Raw genomic sequence first — 12212 nt, 5'->3', positions numbered from 1 at the left:
CATGGATAACCATGGATACAAAGGGTGCTAACACCTTCCCTTTGTATAATGTACCTCCCGAACCCAAAATCTATTGAGGTCTTTCCTGTTCTTTTCCACCTTTCCTTATTGGATAAAAGAAAAGTCGGTGGCGACTCTTGCTATCCGCGACATTGCGATAAAAAGCAAAACACCCCAAGTCAGTTCACCGTATGACAGAACTGGCGACTCTGCTGGGGATACTTTAAAAAGAGAGGTTACCTTAAAAAACAAGATCACTTATTTAAAATTGTCTGATTTACTTTAAAGGGATTGCTTGGGTATTCTTGAGTGAAAGATCCTACACCCGGATCTAGTGTACCTTAGGTAAGTAGCAATAGATCATCGCGACTATCCGGCGTATACTGGAATGGTTAAAATGATGGCTACGGTTAATGTGACACTTTGGTTGTCCTGATGTTCCTCATGTTACTTGAGGAAAAATTTGGCTTCCGCGTGGTGTCATTAAAGCATTAACCAGACCTTTAGAACCCTAATTGACTCATCCTGGCCATTAGAAAGTAGTGAGATAACTGACTTCGGTTCCGACTGGGGTTGGTTGAGACTCGATGCTACACTCTTTGAGATTGGACTTTAGGGAAGCTTTGGTCAACCACTTGGTGTTGCACTGAAGTGGACTTAAAGGAAGGTCGATGATCTGAGATCCTTCTAGAACCCGGTTACCATTCTAGGACAGGTTGAACCAACCAAACTTCAGTGGGGAGGGTACTTACCTATGGAACTCATGCAAGCCTTAAAACCTAGGAATGATTGTTGTGTGACTCGTTTGTGCTTGTTATTTTACTTAACATCATAACATCATAACATCATGGCATTGTACTAACCATTTCGAGGACTTAGGGATTTAACTTTGCTCTGTTTTGTATAAAAAAAAAAAAAAAGTTTCCCTTTTTGGTAGTTTATGCAAAGTTAAATTCCAAAAGGCCTTGAAAACATTTCATGCATTGCATAGCATAACATAGCATAACAGGTACTCTAAAGGGATCAGTGTTCTCACGGTTTTCCTCCAAACAGAAAAATGGACCTCGAACAAATTGTCAAAGACCTCCAGGCTCAGAATGCTCAACTCCAGAAGATAATCTTGAACTTATCCAGGGGGCAGAAGGAACTGAAGGCTCTCTTGCTCGAGAAGAAAAAAGACAAGAAATCTGTGAGGCACACTAACCCGGGAAGAAGGCAGTTTACGAAGATCAATATGACTTTAGCACAGGCACTGCAGGGTATGCTAAAAGCAAATTTAATTACCCTTAGAGATCCTCCTGCAAAACCCAACACTACTTCTCCTCGTTATAATCCCAATGCCAGGTGTGCATATCACTCCGATAGCCCCGGGCATGATACAAACAATTGTTGGTCGTTGAAGAACAAAATTCAGGATATGATCGACGCCGGAGAATTTGAATTTGATCCGCCTGAGACGCCTAATGTCATCACTGCCCCTCTGCCTAATCAAGATGAGACTGTCAATGCTGTGGAAGATACTGATAACGATTGTGACTTGGATAGCTGGATTTCCCCAACAATTGGTGACAGACTCGATAGTTGGAAGGCTGAAGACACTATCCCGATTTCCTTTAGTCAGGAGTAATTGTTATTGTTGTTTTAGCATTTTAAGGCATTGTGTCTATGCCCGGGGCACAATAGCTAATTTTTCAAGGGTTTTGTCATTTTCATAAGCATATTCATATTCAATAGATCAATGGACTTTTTGCATTCAAATATTGCGCTCTTTATCTTTCCTGTCATTTTTTCAAAACAAGCTATGTTTTCTTGCACACACGCACGTAACAGTTTTCCGATCCATATCCACTCTGGATCTTGTTGATAATAGTTCTGCTACTGTTCATTATGACTTTGAAAATCCGATCTACCAAGCCGAGGATGGAAGCGAGGAAGATTGTGAAGTCCCTGGTGAACTTGTCAGACTGTTACTACAAGAAGAAAAGACCATACAGCCGCAGGAGGAATCAATTGAAATTGCAATGGGTACTGAAATAGACAAGAAAGAAGTCAGAGGTTTCTTGGGGCACTCGAATTACATTGCCCGGTTCATCCCATATTTGACTGCTACCTGCAAACCCATCTTCAAATTACCAAAAAAGAAAAATCAAGAGATGGTATGGAATGATGAATGACAAAATCAAGAAATATCCCCAAGAACCTCCCATCCTAATACCACCAGTTGAAGGAAGACCTCTAACTATGTATTTGACCGTGTTAGAAAATTCAATAGGGTGTGCTGGGGCAACATGACGAGTCTGGTCGAAAAGAGCATGTCATACACTGCCTTAGCAAAAGGTACCGACTGTGAAACAAGATGTTCACAGCTCGAGAAAGCTTGCTGCGCTTTGGCTTGGGCTGCTCGCCGACTAAGACAGTATATGTTGAATCATACCACTTTATTGATTTCTAAGATGGATTCTATCAAATATCTACTTGAGAAACCTGCTGTCTCCTGAGAGAGTTATCACTGATAATGGTACTAAACTGAACTCTACACGCAGTTCAAAATAAAGCACCATGACTCTTCTCCGTACCGGCCAAAGACGAACGGCGCCGTGGAGACTGCTAATAAGAATATCAAGAAGATCATACAAAAAATGACATAACATACAAAGACTGGCATGAGATGTTATCTCTTGCTCTTCATGGTTACCGCACTTCGACAGGGGCAACCCCTTTCTCTTTAGTCTATGGAATGAAAGTCGTTTTACCAGTGGAAGTTCAGATTCCCTCTCTAAGAATCATGAAAGAGGCGGGCTTAGATGAAGATGAATGGATTCAGACTCGACTCGATCAGATAAATTTGATTGAAGAGACTCGCGGCTGTTTGTCATAGGCAGATATATCAGAAGCGCATGATCCAGGCATTTGACAAAAAGGTCAAGAGACAGGTATATCAAATTGGTGACTTGGTGATCAAGCGTATCATTCTACCGCAAGGTGATCCCAGAGGTAAATGGACTCCCACATACGAAGGGTCATTTATGGTTAAGAAGATATTCTCTGGTGGAGCCATGATGCTTGCTACAATGGATGGCGAAGAGTTCCCGCATCCTGTGAACGCAGACATAGTTAAAAAATACTACGCATAAAAGAGACCCGCTAGGTCGACGTACCTAGGCAAAAGTAAGGGCATCCCGACGAACCAAAAGGGTTCGGGCAAAAATTAGGGATAAAACATATAAAGACGTACACCCGGCAAGTCGAAAACCTGAAAAGGCGGCTTGGGCAAAAAAGGGTATCCCGGTGGACTGAAAGCCTGAAAAGGCGGTCCAGGCAAAAGTTAGGGATTAAAGCGTATGACTATGCCCCGTTCTCTGTCTGCTCCAACCAAGTTCAAGGGACTGAACAAGCCAATCACTTCTATCCGACAGCAGGAGATGAGATGCTTGAAGACATAATGACAGTGGTGGGATTAGAATCGATAGGACTTTTTCTGCATAGCTTTCTCTTTGTTTGCCTGACAGTTTCCTCTTACTAGGATTTCTGTTTCCTTGTACTCAAATTGCCTATTTATAGGCCCTCTTCCAAAATCAATACAATTTTCCAAAAAAATGCTTTTGTTTTACTTTCTCTGTTTTGTTCGCATAAACGTCCATTGATTTAGATTGAATTGGTATATGCATTTGAATATGATCAATGTTTATCAAAAATACATGCATAAAATAACAATGACAGTTACTACACGACTTCAGGATCGAGGAGAAGGTCTAACCAGGCTTTCCAATGAATCTGTTGCCAATTCTATTCCCCGGCTAAGTCAGTTATTCCCCGGAAGAAAGTGGCATCACTAGACGAATTGGTCATCTCTTCTATCCCCAGCCAGGCTCTGTTAAGTGTTTCCATCGTCAGACAGAAATCAAGTATTCCCCAGCTAAGGAAGGGTCATCAATACAAATATCTCCGACCAGAAGACTGAGATTTATTTCCCCAATAGAGTCCCCTGGAAGAACGTTTCAGACACATAGGGCATTCATTACATCATTTCACATCACATACCTACATACAATTTTCATTCCGCATCATATGCATTACATCATACAATGCTCTCATTTATTCCAGACGCATAATTCACTCATTACATCATTTCACAGCACACGCATGCATACAACATTTGCATCTCATGCATCATGACATGGCATGAAGCTAACTTTACTTTTCAGGTTAATCATCCTCCTGACACAGTCAAAACAAAGGTCCATTCAGACGGACATCTTTATCAATTACACTCAAGATTTAACTATATCCCTCAGATACTGCCTAGCGTACGGTACATTCCGAGGTGTAGTCCAGCGTACGACTACTTTCTTCTTCAGATACATCTTTCAGATATACTCCATGTCAACATTCATTCTGACATCCTCCTAACGATGGCATCTATAAGCCCATCCCAGTAAATTATTGCAAATACAACATATACAAATACTATCAGATACAGCCTAACGTACGGTTCACTCTGATTCAGCTCAACATATGACCTTCAACAACTCAGATACGATCTAACGGACGATCCATTCTGACCTTCCAGTCATCAAATACAGTCTAATGTACGACCAAGTTAGACCTTCAAGTCAGATTCTGCAAATACAGTCTAATGTACGACCAAGTTAGACCAGGTGCTGCTCAAATACAGTCTAATGTACGACCAAGTTAGACCTTCATCCCTTGCTCAGGTGCTACCTTCGGACAGGTACATTCCTGAGTGGTAGTCTGGTATACGGCTACTCCCTTGCTCAGGTGCTACCTTCGGACAGGTACATTCCTGAATGGTAGTCTGGTATACGGCTACTCCCTTACTCAGGTGCTACCTTCGGACAGGTACATTCCTGAATGGTAGTCTGGTATACGGCTACTCCCTTACTCAGGTGCTACCTTCGGACAGGTACATTCCTGAATGGTAGTCTGGTATACGGCTACTCCCTTGCTCAGGTGCTACCTTCGGACAGGTACATTCCTGAATGGTAGTCTGGTATACGGCTACTCCCTTGCTCAGATGCTACCTTCGGACAGGTACATTTCTGAATGGTAGTCTAGTATACGGCTACTCCCCTTGCTCAGGTGCTACCTTCGGACAGGTACATTCCTGAATGGTAGTCTGGTATACGGCTACTCCCTTGCTCAGGTGCTACCTTCGGACAGGTACATTCCTGAATGGTAGTCTGGTATACGGCTACTCCCCTTGCTCAGGTGCTACCTTCGGACAGGTACATTCCTGAATGGTAGTCTGGTATACGGCTACTCCCCTTGCTCAGGTGCTACCTTCGGACAGGTACATTCCTGAATGGTAGTCTGGTATACGGCTACTCCCCTTGCTCAGGTGCTACCTTCGGACAGGTACATTCCTGAATGGTAGTCTGGTATACGGCTACTCCCTTGCTCAGGTGCTACCTTCGGACAGGTACATTTCTGAATGGTAGTCTGGTATACGGCTACTCCCCTTGCTCAGGTGCTACCTTCGGACAGGTACGTTCCTGAATGGTAGTCTGGTATACGGCTACTCCCCTTGCTCAGGTGCTACCTTCGGACAGGTACATTCCTGAATGGTAGTCTGGTATACGGCTACTCCCCTTGCTCAGGTGCTACCTTCGGACAGGTACATTCCTGAATGGTAGTCTGGTATACGGCTACTCCCTTGCTCAGGTGCTACCTTCGGACAGGTACATTTCTGAATGGTAGTCTAGTATACGACTATTCCCTTACTCAGATGCTACCTTCGGACGGGTACATTTCTGAATGGTAGTCTGGTATACGGCTACTCCCTTACTCAGATGCTACCTTCGGACAGGTACATTTCTGAATGGTAGTCTGGTATACGACTACTCCCTCTTCAAGCAGATTCAGCCTAACGGACGGCTCATTCTGCAATTCAGAACCGATCTAGCGTACGATCCGTTCTGATCTTTCATCCCCATCAAAGTCATCCGCCTAACGAACAACTCACTCTGATACCCAGATATGGTCCAGTGTATGATCCATTCTGATCCCTTATCCCCAGCAGTATATAGCATACTCTGACTCCCCAGCGAAGTCGACAGCATAATGGATGACTCACTATACGGCCTAGCGTATGACCCGGTGTGACACCCATTGTCTCCAGATATCGTCTAACGTACGACACAATCTGGAGATCTCGTCATCGAACCTCCTGGATGGCATCTTTAAGCTCATCTCCATCAAGACTAATGGACAAGCGCAAATTTTTGGGGCATTCTAGTGTTCAATAATCTTTCACCTCCAGACCACGAACGGCATACTCGCCATTCTAACTCTCTCGGTTCAAGAATATTGAACAGGGGCAGCTGTCATACCCCAAAATTTGCCCATTAATATTTCAAGACTTTTTTCAGGGGCATTCCGACTCATTTTATGGCACTGATCTCAAAGGAACAAAGGCCCAGCTCACGAATGGCCCAATCCAGAAAGTGGCCCAAAACTGGCCTGTTCGCTACACGCTCGCCTAGCGAACGTTACGTTCGCTACACGCTCGCCTAGCGAACGTTCGCTACACGCTCGCCTAGCGAAGCAAACGTTCGCTACCAGCTCGCCTAGCGAAGCTGACAGACAACAAAAAATTTCGGGCTTCGTTCTGAGCCCATTAGGTCATGAAAAAGGGCATTATAAATACCAGCACTTCAATAATGAAAAAAGGAGGACGAAAAACAGAGGGAGACAGACGAAAACCCTGGCACAAAAACCCTGGAGGCTACTTTAGAAACCCTGAAGGCCGCTCCTCCGCTCCGAAGCTACCACCGCCCAACTCAATCCGGCTCGCCAATTCAAGGTTGCAATTCGATTGCAAACAGGTTTGCATTACTATTATCGCTTTATTTTCTTAATTTGCATGTGATACCGCTTTATGTTCTTAACTTGCATGTGATATTATAATTGAATTCATAAACATATTTGAGGTTTTGCATGTGAATTTAAGTGTGCCTGAATATTGTGAATGCTGAACCATATAATTATGCGTTGGATGCCATAAGCCATGCCGCAGGTTGAAATCATATTGTTATGAAATTCAAAACCCGCAGCCGCTCGCTAGCACATCGCTAAGCGAGCATGTAGCGAGTATTCGCTAGGCCCTCGCTAGGCGAGGCAGAGGCGAACGGGACAGTCGCTAATATTTTGTTTGTTATGTCCTATGCGTATCTGATCTATTCTATGTTAATTATGCACTGTTTTGCCTGACATTCATGCTGCTGTATTTTCTTTTGCGGTGTAATCTTCGATTACACCCCGATTTGGTATTCTAACCCGTTTGCTGAATTTTGCCAAGGTTCACATGTCCCAGGAAAAGATTGTCGTTAGGTCTTCCACTTTATTTGTGGGATACCCTTGTGGAGACTCACCCTAAATTACTTAATTAATTTTAATGTGTTAATTTTAATGTATTAATTTTAATGTATTAATTTTAATGTATTGATTTTAATATGGAGGCTCGTCCTAATTACCTAATTGACTTTAAAATATTGCCTTTAAATAAGTGATCTTGGACCTCTCTTTGCTGCCCTACGGTATTACGGTATAACGGTCATGTCCCGCGAATGTAGGGATACACTTAGCAACGGCCCTTCGGTTAAATCATCATAAAATAAATCATGGTCCCTCGGATGTTGCCTTCGAAAATACGATTTTGTCCCTCGATGACCCTTCGGTGTAGCCTACGGTTAAATGATGATTGTCCCTTCGAATGCTAAGGTATCCTTACAACTGTTGCCTTCAATGACCTATCGATGACCCTACGATGACCCTTTAACATCCAAAGGGTAAGATTACTTACTTCTCAATAGTAAGGACAGTTTTACCCTCATAAGGATAGGAAATGCCCATAACGATCTCAGGAAGGTATAACTCTCAATTACTGGATCATAACCTAAAACATTTTCCACCCCTCACACTTTACACTTTACAAATCCTAGAAAATCACCACTTGGTATACATTTATACTAGAATCATTACCGAGTTATATTTTTCTAAACCATTTTCAAAATCAAATGAGATAAATACTTTGTATACATTCATACGAGAATCATTACAAAGTTAAACTCTCTTTCAAACATTTTTAAGCAATTCACCGACACTTTTCAGACAAAAATATAAGTGATCCAGTAATTAAGAGCCCATGGATAACCATGGATACAAAGGGTGCTAACACCTTCCCTTTGTATAATGTACCTCCCGAACCCAAAATCTATTGAGGTCTTTCCTGTTCTTTTCCACCTTTCCTTATTGGATAAAAGAAAAGTCGGTGGCGACTTTTGCTATCCGCGACATTGCGATAAAAAGCAAAACACCCCAAGTCAGTTCACCGTATGACAGTTAACTCTGCAAAGGGGGGAAAAATATTTGATTCCGCAAAGGGACACGAATCTTACTCAACTGGGGAAGAACAAAAGACTTCGACCGAAGAGTGCATGAGATATACTATCTATTACCGTCAGAACGTAGATAGTATACTCGCATGGAAGATTATCCACAACCGGTTACTGGGTTAATAAAGGATAAATCAACCGAAAAAGAAAAGGCACCGGGATACCAAAACTAGGTATATAATGATGGCCAATTCAGGAGAGAAACAATCGTTACCAACAACAACAGGGTAGACGAAAGATGACTCGCCGGGGATAAATTGGGAGCACAAGGCAATTACCCAGGAAAAAGAGGGAATATCAACATCGAATACTGGATGAAGATAACCACCAAGGAGGGGATTACACCTACCGGTTACTGGGTAGGAAACCACGGAAGAGTAACTGTCATCAACTAGGATGAACAACAAAGGTTAACTCTGCGAGGGGAGGAAAATAGGGTTTACAACTACCGGTATAAGGGTAGAAAACCACAAACTCCGCTAGGGGAAGAAAGTAGGATTTACAACTACCGATTACTGGGTAGAAAACCACAGACTCCGTTGGGGAGGGCAAAAATGGGATTTACCACTACCGGTATAAGGGTAGCAAACCACAAACTTCACTGAGGATAAGGTGAATAATTACTGATTACTGCACAATTATTCATTTACCACAGGGAAACACCAAAGACAGTCACGAGAAGCCAATTTAGGATCAAATCAAAAAGGCAAACTGAATCAAGACTCATCCTAATGAGGATATAACTCAATAGGGAAACCCATCCCAATATATGTGTTGGGAGGAAGCAAAAACAACCGTCGTCCACGAGGATATAACTCAGTGGGGAATGGCAGGAAAGATAAACACTTTCTGCTTAAAGGGTTGACTCTACATGGAGGGATCAGACACCGACATCTGCTTGGGGAAATATATAAATCACCAAATAGCAGGAGACAACAAACAACGATATATGGCAAAGAATGCAACATGAGTATCTGAATGTTATAATTATGCATGTATATGCGTGATTTATGTTTGATGAATGCTGACAAACAGACATATCTAACACAAATAGGTCCAGGAATCAACCACCCGGTACTACATCTCAAGAGAAGGAGCCAGGATCAACGGAGAATAACCAATCTGCTGGAGATCCGAGATGCTAGGAAGCAAAGACCTTATCGGGGAATCAGAGACAACAACATCTCTGCAAGGATGAATCATCAGTTTCAGCTGGGAAAAGGAGTTCAGTGCACAAGCGGAAACTGCCACAAAAGCAACTCTACTGGGGAGTCCATCTCTGGGAGATAAGGGGAAACTGGTGATCCGACACCAAGTACCAAACTCACCAAGGAAATCACACCTACTGAGGATAAAAGATCGCACAAGTAGAATCTGCCACACAAACAACTCTACTGGGGGATTAGATATGCCAGGAAACAACAATATCTCTACAGGGGATAACATTATCATAGATAAGATCCAACACACCAACAACTCCGCTGGGGATCTATCTGAGGAAGATAACATCATCATAGATAAGATCCAACACACCAACAACTCCTCTGGGGATCTATCTGAGGAAGACAAATCCACCACACCAACAACTCCGCTGGGGATCTATCTGAGGAAGATAAAATCCACCACGCCAACAACTCCGCTGGGGATGAACTGTAAATCTCAGCTGGGGAGAAGAGCTTAATGCACAAATAGAATCTGCCACCCGAGCCGCTCTACTGGGGAATCTACCCGAGGAATATGCAGGAATACTGGGGATCAACCACTAAATACCGAATCTTCCAAAGAGGACACATCTGCTGAGGAGGGAAAACCACTGCTCTGCTGAAGGGAGGGGAGGTGAAAAACCTCAACAAGCACTCTGCTCGGGAGCAAAATCACAACAGGCTCCGGAGGAAGAGGATACAGTCAAGCCAGGGATATGAACCAATGTCTTACCCTGTTGGAAATCATGCCACCCTTGGGAGAGCACTGAGGATCTCCTTAGGTATCATTTCATCATTGTGAATGTTCACTTTGTTAAAAAAACAATTTGTGAAAAATTTGTTTATTCAAAACAATGTTGTTTTCTCAATTAAAACATGCAAAACATTTGTCGAATAGAAACAAATAAGAGTGCAAATAATTGGATAAAAGCTCAAATTTATTTGATGGAATGGTAGCCTGCAAATGGCAAGACTCCATAGATCTTTACAAATTTGAAATTGGTGATATATATTGGAAAAGGGCTACATTGAACATAATGACCATTTCTCCACCAATTCCGAGTTCGATGTATTGGAAGCTTTGGTTGACGACAAATGAACAAGAATCTCTGACGGATGACAGTTGTAGAACGCAGTCTTGTCAGGATGCAGTTACTTGCCAAATCCCTAATTTTTGCCTAGATTGCCCCAGGATGAGGTACACAATCTAGCGGGATGCAAATATTCATTTTTTATGTCTCTAACTTTTGCCTGGATCGCCCTTTCGGGTTTTCAATCCACCGAGACGCTCATTTTTGCCTAAGCCGCCCTTTCGGGTTTTCAACTTAGCGAGCTATTATGTTTTTATTTTTAGGCGAAGTACTTCTTGACTGCATCTGAATTCACAGGACGAGTGAAATCCTCCCCATCCATAGTTGTAAGTATCAAAACACCGCCTGAAAAGGCTCTCTTAACAACATATGGACCTTCATAGTTTGGAGTCCACTTGCCCCTGGAATCGGGCGCGAAATGTAACACCCCGATTAAAATAAGAGAATTATTTAATTGAGTTAATAGTATTTTATTAATTTAATTAAATAAAGTTGAATTATTGGATTATTATTATTATTATTATTATAGATATTATTTATTTTAATAATAATTAAATAAATAATATAATTGGAATATGAAGAGTGGAAGGGTAAAAGTGGAATTGGGTAAAAGAGGCCAAAGGAGATAACTGAAGGTTTTCATTTTCACGTATTTTGCCTCAGAGTCAGAAAAGGGAGAAGCGCTGAAGAGAAAGAGAAGGAAGAGGAAAAGACCAAAGATTGCTCAGAGCTTCCTTCAATCCAAAGAGGTAAGGGGTCTGAACCTTATTAAACGATAATATGCGAGCAATTACAGGATATAGGATTGGGTTGTTGATAAATTTGGGGAATTTAGGGAGATTGGGAAAGTTGTGGTTTTTGAGGGAAATTGTCCGATCTGTGAGTATGGTGGCGTTATATACATTGTAATCGAAGTATGTTGTGTATGTATGATTGTTAAATGTTGATATTGGGTTGTAGGCTTAGAAGCCGCGCGTCCACTGTTTCTGCGCTTAAAATCTTGTTTATGCACATAACAGCCAAATGACGTTCGCCATTATGCCTTTGGCGCTCGCCATTTGGGCCTTTTTCCAGAATAAGAGCGTTTAACGCTAAATGGCGTTCACCATTAGCCTAACGGCGTTCGCCATATCAGTTTGACAGACAGTTTTTCCAGAATAAGAGCGTTTAACGCTAATGGCGTTCACCATTAGCCTAACGGCGTTCGCCATATCAGTTTGACAGACAGTTTTTCCAGAATAAGAGCGTTTAACGCTAATGGCGTTCACCATTAGCCTAACGGCGTTCGCCATATCAGTTTGACGGACAGCTTTCGCGTTTTAAACTCCCAGATGTGATATCGTTGTAATGTTGTTGTTGTTTTGTTGAGTTGTATGTCATGCTATTAATGATGATGATAACATGACTATATGATGTTGTTGTTGCTATGTTGATTATGATGCATGTTTGATGTGCATGCATTCATGAAAGGCCGATGCCTAGTGATGAACGGACTGAGTTCCAAT

Source organism: Lathyrus oleraceus, chromosome 6, assembly GCF_024323335.1.
Source record: "Lathyrus oleraceus cultivar Zhongwan6 chromosome 6, CAAS_Psat_ZW6_1.0, whole genome shotgun sequence".
NCBI classification, from domain to species: domain Eukaryota; kingdom Viridiplantae; phylum Streptophyta; class Magnoliopsida; order Fabales; family Fabaceae; genus Lathyrus; species Lathyrus oleraceus.
Note: the sequence above shows the minus strand (reverse complement) of the source record.